We start from the raw sequence: 20,587 nt of genomic DNA on the forward strand, positions 1-20,587 counted from the left end.
ATTGGCAGATGATCCACATAGGTCTGGAGTGGGGAAAGTGCATTAAATAGGTCTGGGGCGGGGCAGCTGTGGCCTAATGGTTAGAGAGCTGGACCAGAAGGACGCTGGTTCGAGTCTCTGTGTTGACAGGAGTTGTAGGTGGGAGGGAGTGAATGAACAGCGCTCTCTCCCACCCTCAATACCCATGGCTGAAGTGCCCTTGAGCAAGGCACTGAACTCCCAGTTGCTCCCCAGTCGCTGGATATATAGTTGCCCACTGCTCTGGGTGTGTGTTCACATCTCACTGACGTGGGTGTGCACTTGGATGGGTTAAATGCAGAGCACCAATTAGTGCAAGAGCAAGTATGGGCTACCATACTTGGAAAATGTCACGACTTTCACTTTTTTTCACTTTCAAATGCATTAATTAATTTTAACCCGTTATTTTTCCCCATAATTAATAATCTAATTAACACATTAAATTAAAAGCCTTAAAAAAAAAAAAAAAAAAAAAAAAAAAAAATATATATATATATATATATATATATATATATATATATATATATATATATATATATATATATATATAATTGGTGTAACGGTATGAATGTCACAATTCCGTTCATGCAGTAAGATGAAAAATACAGTCATAGGTGATCGATCCAGAGGGGGGCGCTGGCAGTAACGAACCACTTGCTTGTTTTAAATTAGCAGCGTGGGAAAGTTTGGGGCTCTAGAAATGCAGCTTTAAATCAGAACTAGTATTTAGTTTTATTTGGCTGATCACTATTTCATTTACGTTTATATGAATGTATCTTTGAGAGAAACTGACAGTCTCCAGAAATGCTTCATTGGCATTTTCTTTTCCTCGTACCTCCATATAATGACCAAGGAAATGCTGTATCACTAATGTTCCATGAGCTCCACCTGCTGTCATTTTCATTCAGTCTGTCAGCTGTTTTTGTTTTGTGCGGGTTTCTTATGTGGCATAATTTCCCAAATCAAATGTTCTGTTTTTGTTTTATATTTTTTATGATTATACAATCTAATTAAATAAAATTAAATTAAAAAAGAGTGCAAGTGTGTGTGTGTGTGTGTGTGTGTGTGTGTGTGTGTGTGTGTGTGCACCTGGTAGAAGATGGAGGGTAAAGGGGTTTGGTGACTCTGGTATTTGAGACATTCAGATGTGACATGTTGTAACCTGAAAATCAGGCTGATGCAAAGGCTTATTTGAGTAGCATGTGCTCACCTCAGAGGAAATTTCACAGGTGTCTCCACAAGAAGATGCTCTATTTTAGTGTCATAAATATCAAGAGGGTAAAATTGTCAACAACAAAGGGAATGAACAAAACACATGGTGCAACTGACTGTTAAATGAGGTGTGATGATTTAATTGTTTATGGTTTGTTTCTAAAATGTCACAAATATGATTTACAATGCAAATTGTGAATGTGTATACAATAAAAAACAAATAATAATAAATAAATTATAAAACATAAAGGTTAACGGCTCCATACAGTTATATTGTGAAAGTGAACACACATAAATATAAAAAAAAAATTCAAAATTATTTCTATATCTGAATTCAGATATGTACTGACATGTAAAGCAATGCTGTTTCCTTTAAAATTTACTGCAATTAAATACAAAACTATTTTGAACATTTTATTTTAATTTTCTTACTTATGGCAAAATTAGACTGACCAGACTTTTACACTAGTGCAGTATCTAACCGATTATACCACTGGTAGCAGATGAAAAACCTACACGATAACACAAAGCAGTTTGACTTATTAATTTATAAAAAATAAAAAAATACAAATAAAAAAATTAACTAAACTGAAATTAAATGATTAATTTACACACTTGAAAAATCAGTTCAACCAAAAATCAAATTCACATGTGCAATGCATTTATTGTGTTGTCAAGAGAATAAAGAACAAGCAGATGAAAAATGAAGGCATTTGTATCTTCCTGAAGTTAGACTATCATGTCAAAGTCAAGTCAAAGTCACCTTTATTTATATATCGCTTTAAACAAAATACATTGCGTCAAAGCAACTGAACAACATTCATTAGGAAAACAGTGTCAATAATGCAAAATGATAGTTAAAGGCAGTTCATCATTGAATTCAGTTATGTCATCTCTGTTCAGTTAAATAGTGTCTGTGCATTTATTTGCAATCAAGTCAACGATATCGCTGTAGATGAAGTGACCCCAACTAAGCAAGCCAGAGGCGACAGCGGCAAGGAACCGAAACTCCATCGGTGACAGAATGGAGAAAAAAATCTTGGGAGAAACCAGGCTCAGTTGGGGGGCCAGTTCTCCTCTGACCGGACGAAACCAGTAGTTCAATTCCAGGCTGCAGCAAAGTCAGATTGTGCAGAAGAATCATCTGTTTCCTGTGGTCTTGTCCTGGTGCTCCTCTGAGACAAGGTCTTTACAGGGGATCTGTATCTGGGGCTCTAGTTGTCCTGGTCTCCGCTATCTTTCAGGGATGTAGAGGTCCTTTCTAGGTGCTGATCCACCATCTGGTCTGGATACGTACTGGATCCGGGTGACTGCAGTGACCCTCTGATCTGGACACAGACTGGATCTGGTGGCCACGGTGACCTCGGAACAAGAGAGAAACAGACAAATATTAGCGTAGATGCCATTCTTCTAGTAATGTAGCAAGTACATAGGGTGTTATGGGAAGTGTTTCCGGTTCCGGTTTACCTAATTAATGCAGCCTAAAAATCCTTTAACGGATTTGGATATTAAAAGCATATTAGTATGTTATGTGTATGCCAGGTTAAAGAGATGGGTCTTTAATCTAGATTTAAACTGCAAGAGTGTGTCTGCCTCCCGAACAATGTTAGGTAGGTTATTCCAGAGTTTAGGCGCCAAATAGGAAAAGGATCTGCCGCCCGTAGTTGATTTTGATATTCTAGGTATTATCAAATTGAGTTTTGAGAACGTAGCGGATGAAGAGGATTATAATGTAAAAGGAGCTCATTCAAATACTGAGGTCCTAAACCATTCAGGGCTTTATAAGTAATGAGCAATATTTTAAAATCTAAACGATGTTTGATAGGGAGCCAGTGCAGTGTTGACAGGACCGGGCAAAAATGGTCATACTTCCTGGTTCTAGTAAGAACTCTTGCTGCTGCATTTTGGACTAGCTGTAGTTTGTTTACTTAGCGTGCAGAACAACCACCCAATAAAGCATTACAATAATCTAACCTTGAGGTTATAAATGCATGGATTAAAATTTCTGCTTTTGACATTGAGAGCATAGGCTGTAATTTAGATATATTTTTGAAATGGAAAAAGCAGTTTTACAAATGCTAGAAACGTGGCTTTCTAAGGAAAGATTGCGATCAAATAGCACACCTAGGTTCCTAACTGATGACGAAGAATTGACAGAGCAACCATCAAGTCTTAGACAGTGTTCTAGGTTATTACAAGCGGAGTTTTTAGGTCCTATAATAACACCTCTGTTTTTTCAGAATTAAGCAGTAAGAAATGACTCGTCATCCAGTTTTTTATATCGATTATGCATTCCATTAGTTTTTCAAATTGGTGTGTTTCACCGGGTTGCGAAGAAATATAGAGCTGAGTATCATCAGCATAACAGTGAAAGCTAACACCATGTTTCCTGATGATAGAAACCTGAAACCTGATTCCCAAAAAGTTAGGACACTACAAATTGTGAATAAAAACAGAATGCAATGATGTGGAAGTTTCAAATTTCAGTATTTTATTCAGAATACAACATAGATGACAAATCAAATGCTTAAACTGAGAAAATGTATCATTTTAATTTCTCGGCATCAACACATCTCAAAAAAGTTGGGACAGGGCCATGTTTAAGTCTAGTCAAGTCAAGTCACCTTTATTTATATGGCGCTTTAAACAAAATACATTGTGTCAAAGCAACTGAACAACATTCATTAGTAAAAGAGTGTGTCAATAATACAAAATGATAGTTAAAGGCAGTTCATCATTGAATTCAGTGATGTCATCTCTGTTCAGTTTAAATAGTGTCTGTGCATTCATTTGCAATCAAGTCAACGATATCGCTGTAAATGAAGTGACCCCAACTAAGCAACCCAGAGGCGACAGTGGGAAGGACCCGAAACTTCATCGGTGACAGAATGGAGAAAAAAAAACCTTGGGAGAAACCAGGCTCAGTTGGGGGGCCAGTTCTCCTCTGACCAGACGAAACCAGCAGTTCAATTCCAGGCTGCAGCAAAGTCAGATTGTGCAGAAGAATCTTTTGTTTTCTGTGGTCTTGTCCTGGTGGTCGTCTGAGACAAGGTCTTTACAGGGGATCTGTATCTGGGGCTCTAGTTTTCCTGGTCTCTGCTGTCTTTCATGGCTGTAGAGGTCCTTTCTAGGTGCTGATCCACCATCTGGTCTGGATACGTACTGGATCCGGGTGACTGCAGTGACCCTCTGATCTGGACACAGACTGGATCTGGTGGCCACGGTGACCTCGGAACAAGAGAGAAACAGACAAATATTAGCGTAGATGCCATTCTTCTAGTAATGTAGCAAGTACATAGGGTGTTATGGGAAGTGTTTCCGGTTCCGGTTTACCTAATTAATGCAGCCTAAAAATCCTTTAACGGATTTGGATATTAAAAGCATATTAGTATGTTATGTGTATGCCAGGTTAAAGAGATGGGTCTTTAATCTAGATTTAAACTGCAAGAGTGTGTCTGCCTCCCGAACAATGTTAGGTAGGTTATTCCAGAGTTTAGGCGCCAAATAGGAAAAGGATCTGCCGCCCGTAGTTGATTTTGATATTCTAGGTATTATCAAATTGAGTTTTGAGAACGTAGCGGATGAAGAGGATTATAATGTAAAAGGAGCTCATTCAAATACTGAGGTCCTAAACCATTCAGGGCTTTATAAGTAATGAGCAATATTTTAAAATCTAAACGATGTTTGATAGGGAGCCAGTGCAGTGTTGACAGGACCGGGCAAAAATGGTCATACTTCCTGGTTCTAGTAAGAACTCTTGCTGCTGCATTTTGGACTAGCTGTAGTTTGTTTACTTAGCGTGCAGAACAACCACCCAATAAAGCATTACAATAATCTAACCTTGAGGTTATAAATGCATGGATTAAAATTTCTGCTTTTGACATTGAGAGCATAGGCTGTAATTTAGATATATTTTTGAAATGGAAAAAGCAGTTTTACAAATGCTAGAAACGTGGCTTTCTAAGGAAAGATTGCGATCAAATAGCACACCTAGGTTCCTAACTGATGACGAAGAATTGACAGAGCAACCATCAAGTCTTAGACAGTGTTCTAGGTTATTACAAGCGGAGTTTTTAGGTCCTATAATAACACCTCTGTTTTTTCAGAATTAAGCAGTAAGAAATGACTCGTCATCCAGTTTTTTATATCGATTATGCATTCCATTAGTTTTTCAAATTGGTGTGTTTCACCGGGTTGCGAAGAAATATAGAGCTGAGTATCATCAGCATAACAGTGAAAGCTAACACCATGTTTCCTTATGATAGAAACCTGAAACCTGATTCCCAAAAAGTTAGGACACTACAAATTGTGAATAAAAACAGAATGCAATGATGTGGAAGTTTCAAATTTCAGTATTTTATTCAGAATACAACATAGATGACAAATCAAATGCTTAAACTGAGAAAATGTATAATTTTAATTTCTCGGCATCAACACATCTCAAAAAAGTTGGGACAGGGCCATGTTTAAGTCTAGTCAAGTCAAGTCACCTTTATTTATATGGCGCTTTAAACAAAATACATTGCGTCAAAGCAACTGAACAACATTCATTAGTAAAAGAGTGTGTCAATAATACAAAATGATAGTTAAAGGCAGTTCATCATTGAATTCAGTGATGTCATCTCTGTTCAGTTTAAATAGTGTCTGTGCATTCATTTGCAATCAAGTCAACGATATCGCTGTAAATGAAGTGACCCCAACTAAGCAACCCAGAGGCGACAGTGGGAAGGACCCGAAACTTCATCGGTGACAGAATGGAGAAAAAAAAACCTTGGGAGAAACCAGGCTCAGTTGGGGGGCCAGTTCTCCTCTGACCAGACGAAACCAGCAGTTCAATTCCAGGCTGCAGCAAAGTCAGATTGTGCAGAAGAATCTTTTGTTTTCTGTGGTCTTGTCCTGGTGGTCGTCTGAGACAAGGTCTTTACAGGGGATCTGTATCTGGGGCTCTAGTTTTCCTGGTCTCTGCTGTCTTTCATGGCTGTAGAGGTCCTTTCTAGGTGCTGATCCACCATCTGGTCTGGATACGTACTGGATCTGGGTGACTGCAGTGACCCTCTGATCTGGATACAGACTGGATCTGGTGGCTACGGTGACCTCGGAATAAGAGAGAAACAGACTAATATTAGCGTAGATGCCATTCTTCTAATGATGCATTAAGTACATCGGCTGTTATGGGAAGTGTTCCCGTTTCCGGTTTAATTAATTAATGCAGCCTAAAAATCCTTTAACAAATTTGGATATTAGAAGCATATTAGTGTGTTATGTGTAAGCCAGGTTAAAGAGATGGGTCTTTAATCTAGATTTAAACTGCAAGAGTGTGTCTGCCTACCCAACAATGTTAGGTAGGTTATTCCAGAGTTTAGGCGCCAAATAGGAAAAGGATATGCCACCCGCAGTTGATTTTTATATTCTAGGTATTATCAAATTGCCTTGTTTTGAGAACACAGCAGACATGGAGGATTATAATGTAATAAGAGCTCATTCAAATACTGAGGTGCTAAACCATTCAGGGCTTTATAAGTAATAAGCAATATTTTAAAATCTATACGATATTTGATAGGGAGCCAGTGCAGTGTTGACAGGACCGGGCTAATATGGTCATATTTCCTGGTCTAATAAGAACTCTTGCTGCTGCATTTTGGATTAGCTGTAGTTTGTTTACTAAGCATGCAGAACAACCACCCAATAAATCATTACAATAATCTAACCTCGAGCATGGATTAACATTTCTGCATTTGACATTGAGAACATTGGCCATAATTTTATATATATTTTTGAGATGGAAAAATGCAGTTTTACAAATGCTAGAAATGTGGCTTTCTAAGGAAAGATTGCTATAAAATAGCACACCTAGGTTCCTAACTGATGATGAAGAATTGACAGAGCAGCCATCAAGTCTTAGACAGAGTTCTAGGTTATTACATGCTGAGTATCATCTGCATAACAGTGAAAGCTAACTCCAAGTTTCCTGATGATATCTCCTAAGGGTAACATGTAAAGTGTGAAGAGTAGCGGCCCTAGTACTGAGCTTTGAGGTACTCCATACTGCACTTGTGATCGATATGATACCTCTTCATTCACTGCTACTAATTGATGGCGGTCATATAAGTACAATTTAAACCATGTTAATGCACTTCCATTAATGCCAACAAAGTGTCTAGTCTATGCAAAAGAATGTTGTGGTCAATAGTGTCAAACGCAGCACTAAGATCCAATAGCACTAATAGAGAGATACAACCACGATCAGATGATAAGAGCAGGTCATTTGTAACTCTTAAGGAGAGCAGTCTCAGTACTATATTACAGTCTAAATCCTGAATGGAAATCCTCACAGATACCATTTTCTCTAAGAAGAAATATAATTGTTTGGATACTACGTTTTCTAGTATCTTGGACAGAAAAGGGAGATTCGAGATCTTGAGAATCCGAGAATTATTGGTCTATAATTAACTAGTTCTTTGGGGACAAGTTGTGGTTTTTTACCACTGTGTGGCATCCCCTCTTCTTTTCATAACAGTCTGCAAACGTCTGGGGACCGAGGAGACAAGTTGCTCAAATTTAGAAACAGGAATGTTGTCCCATTCTTGTCTAATACAGGCTTCTAGTTGCTCAACTGTCTTAGGTCTTCTTTGTTGCATCTTCCTCTTTATGATGCGGCAAATGTTTTCTATTGGTAAAAGAAATGGACTGCAGACTGGCCAATTCAGTATCCGGATCCTTCTTCTACGCAGCCATGATGTTGTAATTGATGTAGTATGTGGTCTGGCATTGTCACATTGGAAAATGCAAGGTCTTCCCTGAAAGAGACGATGTCTGGATGGGAGCATATGTTGTTCTAGAACTTGGATAAACCTTTCAGAATTGATGGTGCCTTTCCAGATGTGTAAGCTGCCCATGCCCTTGTCCCCTTTAGTCCGGATGACATGGCGTACCAGTTTTCCAAAAAGAACTTCATTTTGATTCGCCTGACCACAAAACAGTTTTCCACTTTGTCACAGTCCATTTTAAATGAGCCTTGGCCCAGAGAAAATGCCTGCGCTTCTGGATCATGTTTAGATATGGCTTCTTTTTTGACCTAAAGAGTTTTAGCCAGCAACGGGGAAAGACATGGTGTATTGTGTTCAGCGACAATGTTTTCTGGAAGTATTCCTGAGCCCATGTTGTGATTTCCATTACAGTAGCATTCCTGTATGTGATGCAGTGCCGTCTAAGGGCCCGAAGATCACGTGCATCCAGTATGGATTTCCGGCCTTGACCCTTATGCACAGCGATTGTTCCAGATTCTCTGAATCTTTGGATGATATTATGCACTGTAGATGATGATAACTTCAAACTCATTGCAGTTTTTCTCTGAGAAACTCCTTTCTGACATTGCTCCACTATTTTTTTCGCCACAGCATTGGGGAAATTGGTGATTCTCTGTCCATCTTGACTTCTGAAAGACTCTGCCACTCTGAGAAGCTCTTTTTATACCCAATCATGTTGCCAATTAACTTAATAAGTTGCAAATTGGTCCTCCAGCTGTTCCTTATATGTACATTTAACTTTTCCGGTCTCTTCCGGCTACCTGTCCTGACTTTTTTGGAATGTGTAGCTCTCATGAAATCCAAAATGAGCCAATATTTCAAAATGTCTCACTTTCAAAATTTTATATGTTATCTATATTCTATTGTGAATAGAATATAAGTTTATGAGATTTGTAAATTATTCCATTCCTTTTTTACTCACAATTTGTACAGTGTCCCAACTTTTGTGGAATCTATGTATCTATCTACCTATCTATACATATATATACACACATACAAACATGTTAGCAGCTGTAAAAACCTTCTGAGGGCTGTATTCATCTGCAGAACACTCAGCAGGTGTGTGTCGCTTGAGTTTGGCAAGTGGATAAATGTCTCCAGGGTTACTACCTGTGGTTGAGCTCAGCATCTAAGCACAGTTCAGTCTGTCAATCTGGGCCTTTACGACTTGTTCAGTTTACATGTCGTTCCTTTATGGAGAAACCTTTGCTTCTTGTGGTACCTTCTCTAGGACAACGTCTGACCCATCTTCATGAATCCTCTCACCTCCAGTGGTGCAGTTATCTGAGCAGACTTCAATAATGATGGTGTTCTCCTTGCTTACACACTGATCCCTAAACCGCACCAATGTTTTGTTTTTTGGCAATTTTTAGGAATATTATGAGACTATCTTTGGCTGTGACCTCAATATGAATATTTTTTTTGTAGTTATCCCTCAGTGTTTCTTGAAACAAAACTCTTATGTCTCATGTGGCTTATACATGCTGTTAGAATTTATGCTAAAGTAAGTTATTTGCATGATTTTAGACATTTAGATGTAGATGACTGCACGTAAATGTAGTTAATGAAACAACTTTGCACCACACTAAGGAATTGGCCAACAGTTCATCTGATGAAGATTTTTTCATTTCTTTGAAACCAACAACGCATGAAACCAGCAAAGAGTTGGATGGATATCTGGCCTGTGTTTCAGACACCAGGGAGTCTCTGCTCACGTTCCCTGCTATTTGCAGCCTCTCTATTAAGACTAATACACCTCTTCCTGCATCAGCTGCTTGTGAGAGGCTTTTCAGCACTAAAAAGAGCTAGGCTTGACACTCACAATTTTGAAAATCAGCTTCTGCTCAAGTTAAATCCGAGGTTTTACAATTTTTAGTAGCATGTTGCATACTGTCATTAGATAGTAGTCTTAGAGTTTGATAATTAAATTCAATTAAATACAAACAGTTCTAAAGCAGGATAAAACCTAGTATGTGGTTCATTCACGCATTCATGTTTTTCGAGATTAAAAGCTTAAACAAGAGTCTCTAGTTTTCATTCTTGGTTTTACTTTTACTTCTTTAATACTCAAGTACAAATTTAATGTGGTACTTTTTTACTTTTACTCAAGTATGATTCTGGCCAGATACTTTTACTTTTAATTGAGTAAAATTTTTCCTAAATACTTGTACTTTCACTTGAGTAAATATTTTTAGTACTTTTTACACCTCTGGAGGTCAGTATAACTTCAACATTAATGTAGAGGTATGCATCAATAAACAAGCAATATAATGGCAATAAGAATAATATTCAATCACAATTATGAAGGTATATATAATACTAACACTGTTAATTCAGGAGCTAATTAAATGTAGATCTAAGTAGAGACTTAGAACATGATTGAAATTTTTTTTTCTAGAATGGAAATCATAAATTAACAACAGGTGTGTGTGTGTGTGTGTGTGTGTGTGTGTGTGTGTGTGTGTGTGTGTGTGTGTGTGTGTGTGTGTGTGTGTGTTTGTGTGTTTGTGTGTGTGTTTGAGATTCTTGATTTTTGGTGGTTTTTCCTGTTGGGCGGAGGTAAAATGTGTTATTTTTTACAGTTGATCACTAGGTGGGACCATTAACCCTTTAGATAGGCCTATGAGTTATATGGAGTATAACAGCAAATTATAGTGTGTGTGTGTGTGTGTGTGTGTGTGTGTGTGTGTGAGAGAGAGAGAGAGAGAGAGAGAGTGTGTGTGAGATACCTTTGCACACTTACCTTGATGTATCTGAAAAAATCAAAATAAGCACCTCAGCTCTCAGAACTACATGGAGTAAACAATAAAAAAAGAAATCGAGCATCGCGTTAGTTCAGTCAGGCCATGTTAGTCACGCTTGCATCAGCTGACATTCAGCTGTTCCTGACGTGTACCAATCCAGTCTTGACACCTATCACCTGCGGTCTATTTAAATTCCCATTATTCAGTGTCTCTTCCATCGCATTGCTGCTTGCAAATCTAACTGTTACATTGGTTATTGCAAATCAAACTGTTGCAGTTTGCTTCAGAACATCTGAAATCCGCATCTAAGATAAGTGAATGCTTTTTAATCGATATCGATGTGTATGTTGCCTGGTGGTTAACATGGTTTTGCATCGGTTGCAGGAATGAATATTGAGCATATTTGCAGCAGCATTTATACATCTGTGTTCATACACCTGGAGCAATACGCAGCTAGAGCATGCAATCGCTCTAAGGACACGCCCATAAGGCCATGAGAACAGGGTTAAACGAGACCAGCATTCTCGTGTAAGCGTTTCAACGGGGGTTCGCTGTATTTAGCGGCGAAATATCAATGTCACTGGTGTTTATTTCTAAGGAGTGTTTCAGATGCATATCGCTCTATGGCTTCTATACATAGGGTTATAAGAACGTGACAAAATAGCCACGTTTACATGTATTTTATTTCTTCATCCAGATTTAAAGATTTGGTGGACCACATGAGACGTTATCTAATCTGATGTGGTGTTTACATGTGCTCGTGCTTCGATTTTGGGACATAAGTGGCTACGATGACATGCACATTAGCAGAGAGAGAGAAAAAAAAGCGGGGTTGCATTAATATTTTTAATAGCTGCTCGCACTTGCTTGGAATTAACAGACTAATATTGAACCTCTAGTGTTCATTCGTGTGCTCAGTCATGTGGCCTGAACACGATCACATACACACGAAGGCCGTCTTCTATCGCACCACTGGTGTGGTCGGGTTATTAAGTATACCCACTTGTTTTGTTGCTTCACAAAATCTGTAATTTACTATCATGAATCGTTCCCTTTAATGGTGTACCATACAGTTGTGAAACTAGTGATTCTTTGTTGTAATTGGTGCATTATCAGTTCTGTCATCTCACATTTCCCCGCCCATCATCTAGTGTGTCGGCTGCAGCGAGAGAACTCCGCACAAATGCCATCAGGAGCACCGGGACATTTTTGGTCCGGTTGAGTGAGAGCTGATCGCCGAAGTGAGGGAATTCTCCCCCACTTTAGGCACCGTTTCTAAATTACACCAAACTGCAAAAAAGTATGAGGCGGCGCTACGCACTGCATCCACCAGCTGCATGCAAGAGCAGAGTCTCCCGCACAGCGCTGCGTTTGCGCAACAATGTAAAGTGATAAACCGCTTCATCCATTCAGATGTTACACAGAATTATTGATACTGTCGTGTCGTGTGTCACATGAGAACATTAAAGGTCCTGTAATGTTGCTGGCTGAAAACATCCAGCATAATGTTAATGGCATGAAGAGGAAATGGAAAACACCAAGGCATGTCAATTCAGCAAGGGGAAATAACTGTAGCCTAAGACCTTATTTAATGCAGCACTGAAATGAATTGTATTATGATATTAAAAAAAGGTAAATTTAAATTGTAAATTACATGATTCTCACCAAGTTTTGTTAAAACATGAATCACGAGGGGGCAGCTTATTAATGCAGATAGTGCTTGCAATGAGCTATCTTACAACATTTACAGATGGGTTTATGAATATGACAGGCACATTTTGGTCAAGTGTTTTTACTGAGCTATTCACTATCATATGCTGCATCCGAAAACTGAAAAATGCTGCCTTCGGAGGCCGCATTCCAAGGTAGGAAGGCTTCAAGGCACGTCTGAAATCAATGTCAGCTTCATTTCCTCCGCCTCAGAAGCCTGTCCGAAATCCGTTTCATGCGTTGCCTTCTGGAAAAAAAATTAGACAGCAAGCGTAATTTTATCATCTTTGTCCACTATTTACCAGTCTCTACTGTAATGTCAGTGTCTACTAATCACTGAATGCACAGCGTTGTCGACATCACATTCCTATTCTGATGACCGACTATTGATGTGATTACATGGGTACAAGTAATCAGTTTAACATATTTACATGGCAGGATTTTAACTTAGTTTGTTTATAGTAGGTTATCCTACCTCTCAGCAGATTACCATTTCGGTTTAGGCATTTTTATTCTGACGGAGGTGTTTCTATGGAGCATTTTCATTTATACTGGACGCCATCCTAAGTTTCTGAAGGGTGCATGCTTCCCCTGCTGGACTACCACCCTCCATTATGCAACCTAAAGCATCAATGCATATTACATGTTCCTCATGCCGCAGCAAGGGGTCGTATGTATCACACGTTTGCTTAAAGTGGGGGCTACAATGGTGTTTCATGGATTCAGAGTTGTTCAGTGTTAAAGAGATGGATTTTCATGCTAAACATGGCCAATTCGGATGAGTGGAGAAATCTTATTTCTGGGTGGTACAAGTTTCGGTAGTTTTTTCGATGATGTATCTATGACGTAGACGATGGTGGAACTCCTTATGAGCATTTCTCTTGGGAAAGCACGCCCATGCACATCTCGACCAGAGGAGAGTGAGAGTGAGACCTCGCCCGTAAACACGCTTCATCAGGAAATCGTTGGCAGCGCTGCATAGGATTTGTTTGAGAATGTCTCCAAATAAGTGTGTTTTGGATGTGAGGAGAAAGTTTACCACGTTCAGCTTCTCAAAGAACCTAGCGTTACATGGACCGTGGATGCTGTTGCTTTTCTGGGGCAGCAATGGAGTGTAGCAAGTGTTGTTCTCGTCATTTCAGTGATTAATGTTTTATAAACAAGACCAGGTTGACGCTGGATTTGCACATCGTTTGCTATTAAAACATGGTAGAAGACCCCAGTCAGGTAAGTACAACTGCATCAGATTTCTGTCTCTTGTTGTCAAATCAGCACATAAGTGAATATATGTTATGGAAACAACACAAATCAGTATTATAGCTCCGCCCACAGCATGCCTCCAGGAGCTGGCGATTACGTTTTGGTTGCACCAGCAACTAAAGCAAAGTCTGAGGTGTGGAAAAGTTTTGACCATGTTTATAATGAGAATAATGAGTGAATAATGACGCACTATCAGTGAGCGCAGGAATGCGCTGAAGACATCTACAGTGGATTCAATCATTTTCCTCCACAAAAATATGCAGGCTTAGTCTAGTCGCTGTGAGTAAAGGTTTTTCAAATGATAACTAAATATTCATTGAGTATTAAATGCATAATGTGGACAGAGTATTTACGCTAATGTTGGTATTCTTTTATTAAATGTCAGCTGCTAATGGCGAAGCAAATCCGGCGGAGCCTTTATCTTAATTTCGTTATTGCCAAATACCCATATTAATTTAAAATGTATCTTAATTTAATTTGTTAAAAAAGACTAATTTTTATTCGTGCGTTGGTCGATTTATAGGCTAAATGAGCCTATGACTGTTTAGAGTGCTGAGATGTTACGATGTTACAGAGGACTTATTTTATTTCTTTATTCCAACTTCCAAGTGGTTAGTTATGAATCAATTATGTTAAAACATGTTTAAATGACTCATTCTTGACAAAAGGCAAAAGAGCTGTGTGTGTGCGCACATTTGAATAATGTCGGGCTGTAAACGGGTTCGGGCTTTTAAAAAGCTGTCAATCAAAATGTACTTGTCGGGCTCGGGCCGAAACCTGTCGGGCCTAACTTTTAAGGCCCGATTACAGCTCTATCTTCCATGCTGCGTATCACTGATATTAACTATATGTCTCAGCATTACCGTCTGGGCAGAACTATTGTTCTAGCCACCACAGACAGATTCGCAAATAACCTGCCTGATCTATCTCAGCTGCTATTTGTACCCAAAAATACACATGAACTAGACAAAATGACTGGCAAAATGGGCAATATTTTCTCTAATACATTAGAAGCTGTTGACCCCATCAAATAGAAGAAGGTTAGAGAAAAACGTACTGTGCCATGGTATAACAGTAATACTCACTCTCTCAAGAAAGAAACTCGTAGTTTTGAACACAAATGGAGAAAAACTAACTTGGAAGTTTTTAGAAGTCCATGGAAAAACAGTATGTCCAGCTATAGACAGGATCTAAAAACTGCCAGGGGCAGAGCATATCCACAAACTCACAGAAAATAACCAAAACAATCCAAGGTTTTTATTTAGCACAGTGGCTAAATTAACAAATTACCAGACACCACCTGATTCAAATATTCCATCAACGTTTAATAGTAATGACTTTATGAATTTCTTCACTGATAAAATAGATAACATTAGAAATACAAATGTGAATGTAGATTCTACAGCGTCTAACACTTCAGTTTCATCCATCGCAGCCAAAGATAAAATGCAGTGCTTTACAACTATAGGACAGGAAGAGCTAAATAAACTTATCACTGTATCTAAACCAAGAACATGTTTATTAGATCCTGTACCCACTAAATTACTGAAAGAGTTGGTACCTGTAGCCGAAGAACCGCTTCTCAATATCATTAACTTGTCATTATCTTTAGGTCACGTCCCAAAACCATTCAAGCTGGCGGTTATTAAGCCTCTTACTAAGAAACCAAAACTAGATCCTAGTGAACTGGCAAATTATAGGCCTATTTCAAATCTTCCATTTATGTCTACAATTTTAGAAAATGTTCCTGCAAAAAAATGATCTGTATGAAGAAATTCAGTCAGGTTTCAGGCCCCACCATAGCACATAAACTGCACTTGTTAAAATTACAAATGACTTGCTTCTTGCGTCAGATCAAGGCTGCATCTCATTGCTAGTTTTACTTGATCTTAGTGCTGCGTTCAACACCATAGATCATGAAATACTCATAGATCGATTACAAAACTATACAGGTATTCAAGGGCAGGCTCTAAGATGGTTTAGATCCTACCTGTCCGATCGCTACCATTTTGTTTATTTAAATGGGGAGACATCTCATTTATCACCAGTAAAATATGGAGTGCCACAAGGATCCTTCCTAGGTCCCCTTCTATTTTCAATATACATGTTGCCCCTTGGTAATATTATTAGAAAATACGGAATTAGCTTCCACTGTTATGCTGATGATACACAGCTATAAATCTCAACGAGACCAGATTCAACTTCTAAATTATCTAAGCTAACAGAGTGGGTTAAAAATGTAAAAGATTGGATGACCAATAATTTTCTCCTATTCAATTCGGATATGACAGAGATATTAATTATTGGACCAAAAAGCAGTACACAGAAACTTGTAGATTACAATTTGCAACTAGACGGATGTACTGTTACTTCCTCTACAGTCAAAAATCTGGGTGTTATGTTAGACAGCAACTTGTCATATTTCCTATGTTACAAAAACTGCATTCTTCCATCTTAGAAATACTGCCAAGCTACGAAACATGTTATCTGTTTCTGATGCAGAAAAGCAGTTCATGCATTCATGACCTCTAGACTAGACTATTGTAATGCACTTCTAGGTGGTTGTCCTGCTTCTTCAATAAACAAGCTACAGGTAGTCCAAAAGGCAGCAGCTAGAGTCCTTACCAGGTCATGAAAATATGATCATATTACCCCAATTTTACAGTCTCTGCACTGGCTACCTATTAAGTTCAGTATCAGTTATAAATTATCATTACTTGCCTATAAGGCCCTAAATGGTTTAGCTCCTGCATATCTAACTAGCCTTCTACCACATTACAATCCATCACGCTATCTAGGATAGCAAAGTCCACTAAAGGAGGTAGAGCTTTTTCACATTTGGCTGCCAAACTCTGGAATAGCCTTCCTGATAATGTCCGGGGTTCAGACACGCTCTCTCTGTTTAAATCTAGATTAAAAACACATCTCTTTCGCCAAGCATTCGAATAATGTATCTCTTAAATTGTGAGTGTAGTTGCATCTGATCAAATGCGCATTCTTATTCTTTAGCCTGGGTTAAACTAATTAATTTGACTTTGTTGGAACAGCAGCTATGCTACTGATGTCTCTATTTGTTTATATGTTAACTAGGATTTACACAAGCTCAAGTCTGAATCCAGAACACCTGGGAAGAGATGATGCTGACCCCTCAGAGGACCTCAGATGATGCTAACCCTGAATCAACAAACAGAACTAACAAATATTGCTACAAGTGTGACTGCATCATATAATAATTGCTGTTAATAATGTTCATCATCTGGCTGACTACGTCTTGTATTAATTTTTCTGAAAAATCCTGTCATACGTGCACAAACTGACAGTCACCACTTATAAGCTACTACTAAATATTGTAGAAACGTAATTTTCTGTAAAGTTGCTTTGTAACGATTTGTATTGTAAAAAGCGTTATACAAATAAACTTGAATTGAAATTGAATTGAATGGACGGCCTACATGTGAAATGCTTATCTTTTCTTGATGGTAAAACCAGTTAACCTTAAAATCCTTCAATGATACACTTTTAGATTTTTCTGTAAAACATTTTTTGATTTTCTCAAATATATCAAGGTAAGTGTGCAAAGGACTCTCACACATTCTCTCTCTCTCTCTCTCTCTCTCACACACACACACACACACACACACACACATAATGTAATATGCTGTTATACTCCATATACCTCCATATACAAGTCAAAAACTAAGCCTTTTTTTGCACAGGCCTATCTAAAGGGTTAACAGTCCCACCTTGTGATCAACCATAAGATTTACAAATTTTACCTCTTCCCAACAGGGAAAACCACCAACCATCAATAATGCATGATTTTATGGTGTCATGGCTTTGCAATCAAAAAATTACGTTATAATGGAAGTAAATGGGGCAAAAACAGCCAGGAACAACAAATGAAGGAGAAAAAAATTTAAATCTAATGCTGCCCACAAACTAAAAATGCATCAAAGCCAATGTTGTTACTAGTCTTTGACATGCCCAAGACTGATAAAAGGTAAAAGAAAATGTCCAGCCACAATTACTTTTATATTGAAAATAAGTCATTTTTTTTTTCCCCTCCAAAGTCAGTGACATTTATGAACTTGGCAATTAAAGAGTTAAAATCTTGGATTTAAAAAAAAAAAAAACATTTGGTAGTTTTGAACAAGGCAGAGGTTGATTAATAGATTTATGCCAAAAAATTGAAAAAATAAAATAAAATTATCTGATACATTTTTACAGCAGTTTAATGTAGTGGATGTTTTCATCCCGAACATAATGAAAGGGTAGTGAATTTGAACAATGCACAAGGGTTAAAGGACCCAACTCTGCCATCTAAACTACTGTGTCTCTCAATTTGCTTATCTAACTGAAGTCTTATCTAACATGTGAAGTTTGGGGCAGATTGGACATTGTATGTCTAAGTTATAGCAACTTAATTTTTTATGGCGAATCATCGAAATTCGCCAGGCCGCCACGGACACGCCCTTCAGCGAAAACTCAAGATCTTCACAATTTAACATCGCAAACGCCTTTACATTAAGCATAACAAATTTAGTGTTGATCTGAATAAATCTCTAGGAGGAGTTTGTTAAAATACAACGCATGGAAATTACAAAAATTACAAAAGGACATAGTACAGTAGTACAAATTTGCTCATAAAATTAAAAATAACCTACTTCCTGTTAGGTTTCGAATTTTGCTCCAAGAGTCTTTTTTGTAGGTATTGTTGTGTTACGTGTGTGTGACAATTTTCGTGCATGTACGTGAAACATAGCTCGAAGGCTGTTGATTTTAGCACTGTTGAGTCATTTTGCCACACCCTATTCTGAAAACTATATCAGATGTAAATTTTCACCAGGTCTGTCGCGTGTGCAAAGTTTCATGTCTTTTCGAGTATGTTTAGGTCCTCAAAAATGCGATTCATTATTTACATTATTATCATTATCCAGTTATTTAGGAGTTGTCAGTGGTTCATGAAATCATTAAGAAAGTGAAATTAAATGATAAACTATTTTATTGTAAATATATAAATCTTATAATTTAGACACATGATAATAGTTGGTCAGTTTGTTAATAACTGCTTTATTGACAAATATTCCAGCTGTAATTCATGATAAAGTCAGGTTTTTATAAAACATTTAGTAATTGCCAGCTATCTATTTTTGTGAGCTCATCTAAAGTGAGGACTATTTATACATCTAAAGCATTCACAAAGGAGATTTAAAGGATCATTGATCTTCCAAACTGAAAAGTAAAACACAACACAGAGGGATACAGAACACAGAAATATTTTTTCAAGATGCATACAATGAACTGTACAGCTGTACACTTGATAAATAATAAAAAAAGTAAATATAAATATATACTGTATATATATGTGTATATATATACCTTATGGACCGCATACAACTAGAATCCACTTTACGAGCTTCTCAGCCATGAGCTCAAAAACTGTGTCCTTCCCAATTACCAACACACACACTTGTTGCTCAGGTGCTCTAATTAAAAATAGTCACAGCACCACCCAGTGGACAAAACCTTTACCATCCCCAAAATGGCTCCTACTATATATATATATATATACAGTATATATACAGTATATATATATATATATATATATATATATATATATATATATATTAGGGCTGTAACGATATGTAATATGAAACCGAAATCGCGATACCCAGGTCCACGAACCTGTATCGCAATGTGAGAAGGCAGAATCGCAACACACCCCTTCCAACTCCCAGTTATCCTTCCTGTCCAGATCCAATGCTACCACATTTTTAAATTACTATAAGTATTATTTGAAGTTAACATTATAAAATACGTAGACCTACACCACAAAACTAGTTGAGGATAAATTCTTTAACTTTATCTGTAAGCGTCCTCCAATTACGTGTGATACCTTAAGCTTTCCAATCATGTGACGCGTCACGCGAGCTTGTTGAAGAATGTGAGGAAACATGGCAACCAACCCAGAGATCGCGGACCCTCCTAATACTTTTAAGTCAGCAGTATGGCAACATTTCGGCTACCCAGTGGAGAACAAGGATGGCAATCGTGTAGTTGACAAGACCCACACAATTTTCCGTAAGTGTTTCAAGGAGCTTCCCCAACCGGCCGGCAACACAACCAACATGCAGATGCATATCTTAAGGCACCATCCCGACATCAGTTTAGCTCGTGCAAAGAAAACAACCCAACAGCAGCAGCCTACACTGCCTAGTTTATTCCAAGCAAAGTTTCCAGCCAATTCAGATCGAGCACAAAAAATTACAGATGCAATTGGAATTTTTATTTCACTCTATATGCGCCCCTTTTCGGATGTTGAAAACGAGGGATTCAAGTATTTACTTAGTGTGCTCGAGCCCCGTTATGCATTACCAAGCCGGGCGCATTTCTCTCAAAATGTGCTACCAAAACTTTTAGGTGAAAACAAAGGTCAGTATTTAAATATAGTCAGATAATAAATACTTAACTTTATTAAACTAACTTTATTTGGATTTCATATCCTCCATTGTATCTAACATTATGTTGCAAATGCAATTGTGTAATGGATTTTGTCAGTTAGGCCCAGACTTCAACGGAAGAGCAATCAGAGATAACCTCAAGCTGCAGTAACTGTCCTCCTCCAGCCAAAAGAGCACCAATGATGGCTGAACTGTTTGGAGACTTCTTTTCAATGGAACAGGCATCGTCATCATCCAAGCCTTTGTCTGCAGTGGTGGATGAGGAGGTGCAGCATTACAGAGCAGTGCAGAGCCTCTAATTGGAGTCAAATCCACTTATGTGGTGGAAGGACAACCAGAACCAGTTCCCCAATTTAGCCAAGTTGGCTAAAATGTA

Source organism: Carassius carassius, chromosome 13 (assembly GCF_963082965.1).
Source record: "Carassius carassius chromosome 13, fCarCar2.1, whole genome shotgun sequence".
Lineage (NCBI taxonomy): Eukaryota > Metazoa > Chordata > Actinopteri > Cypriniformes > Cyprinidae > Carassius > Carassius carassius.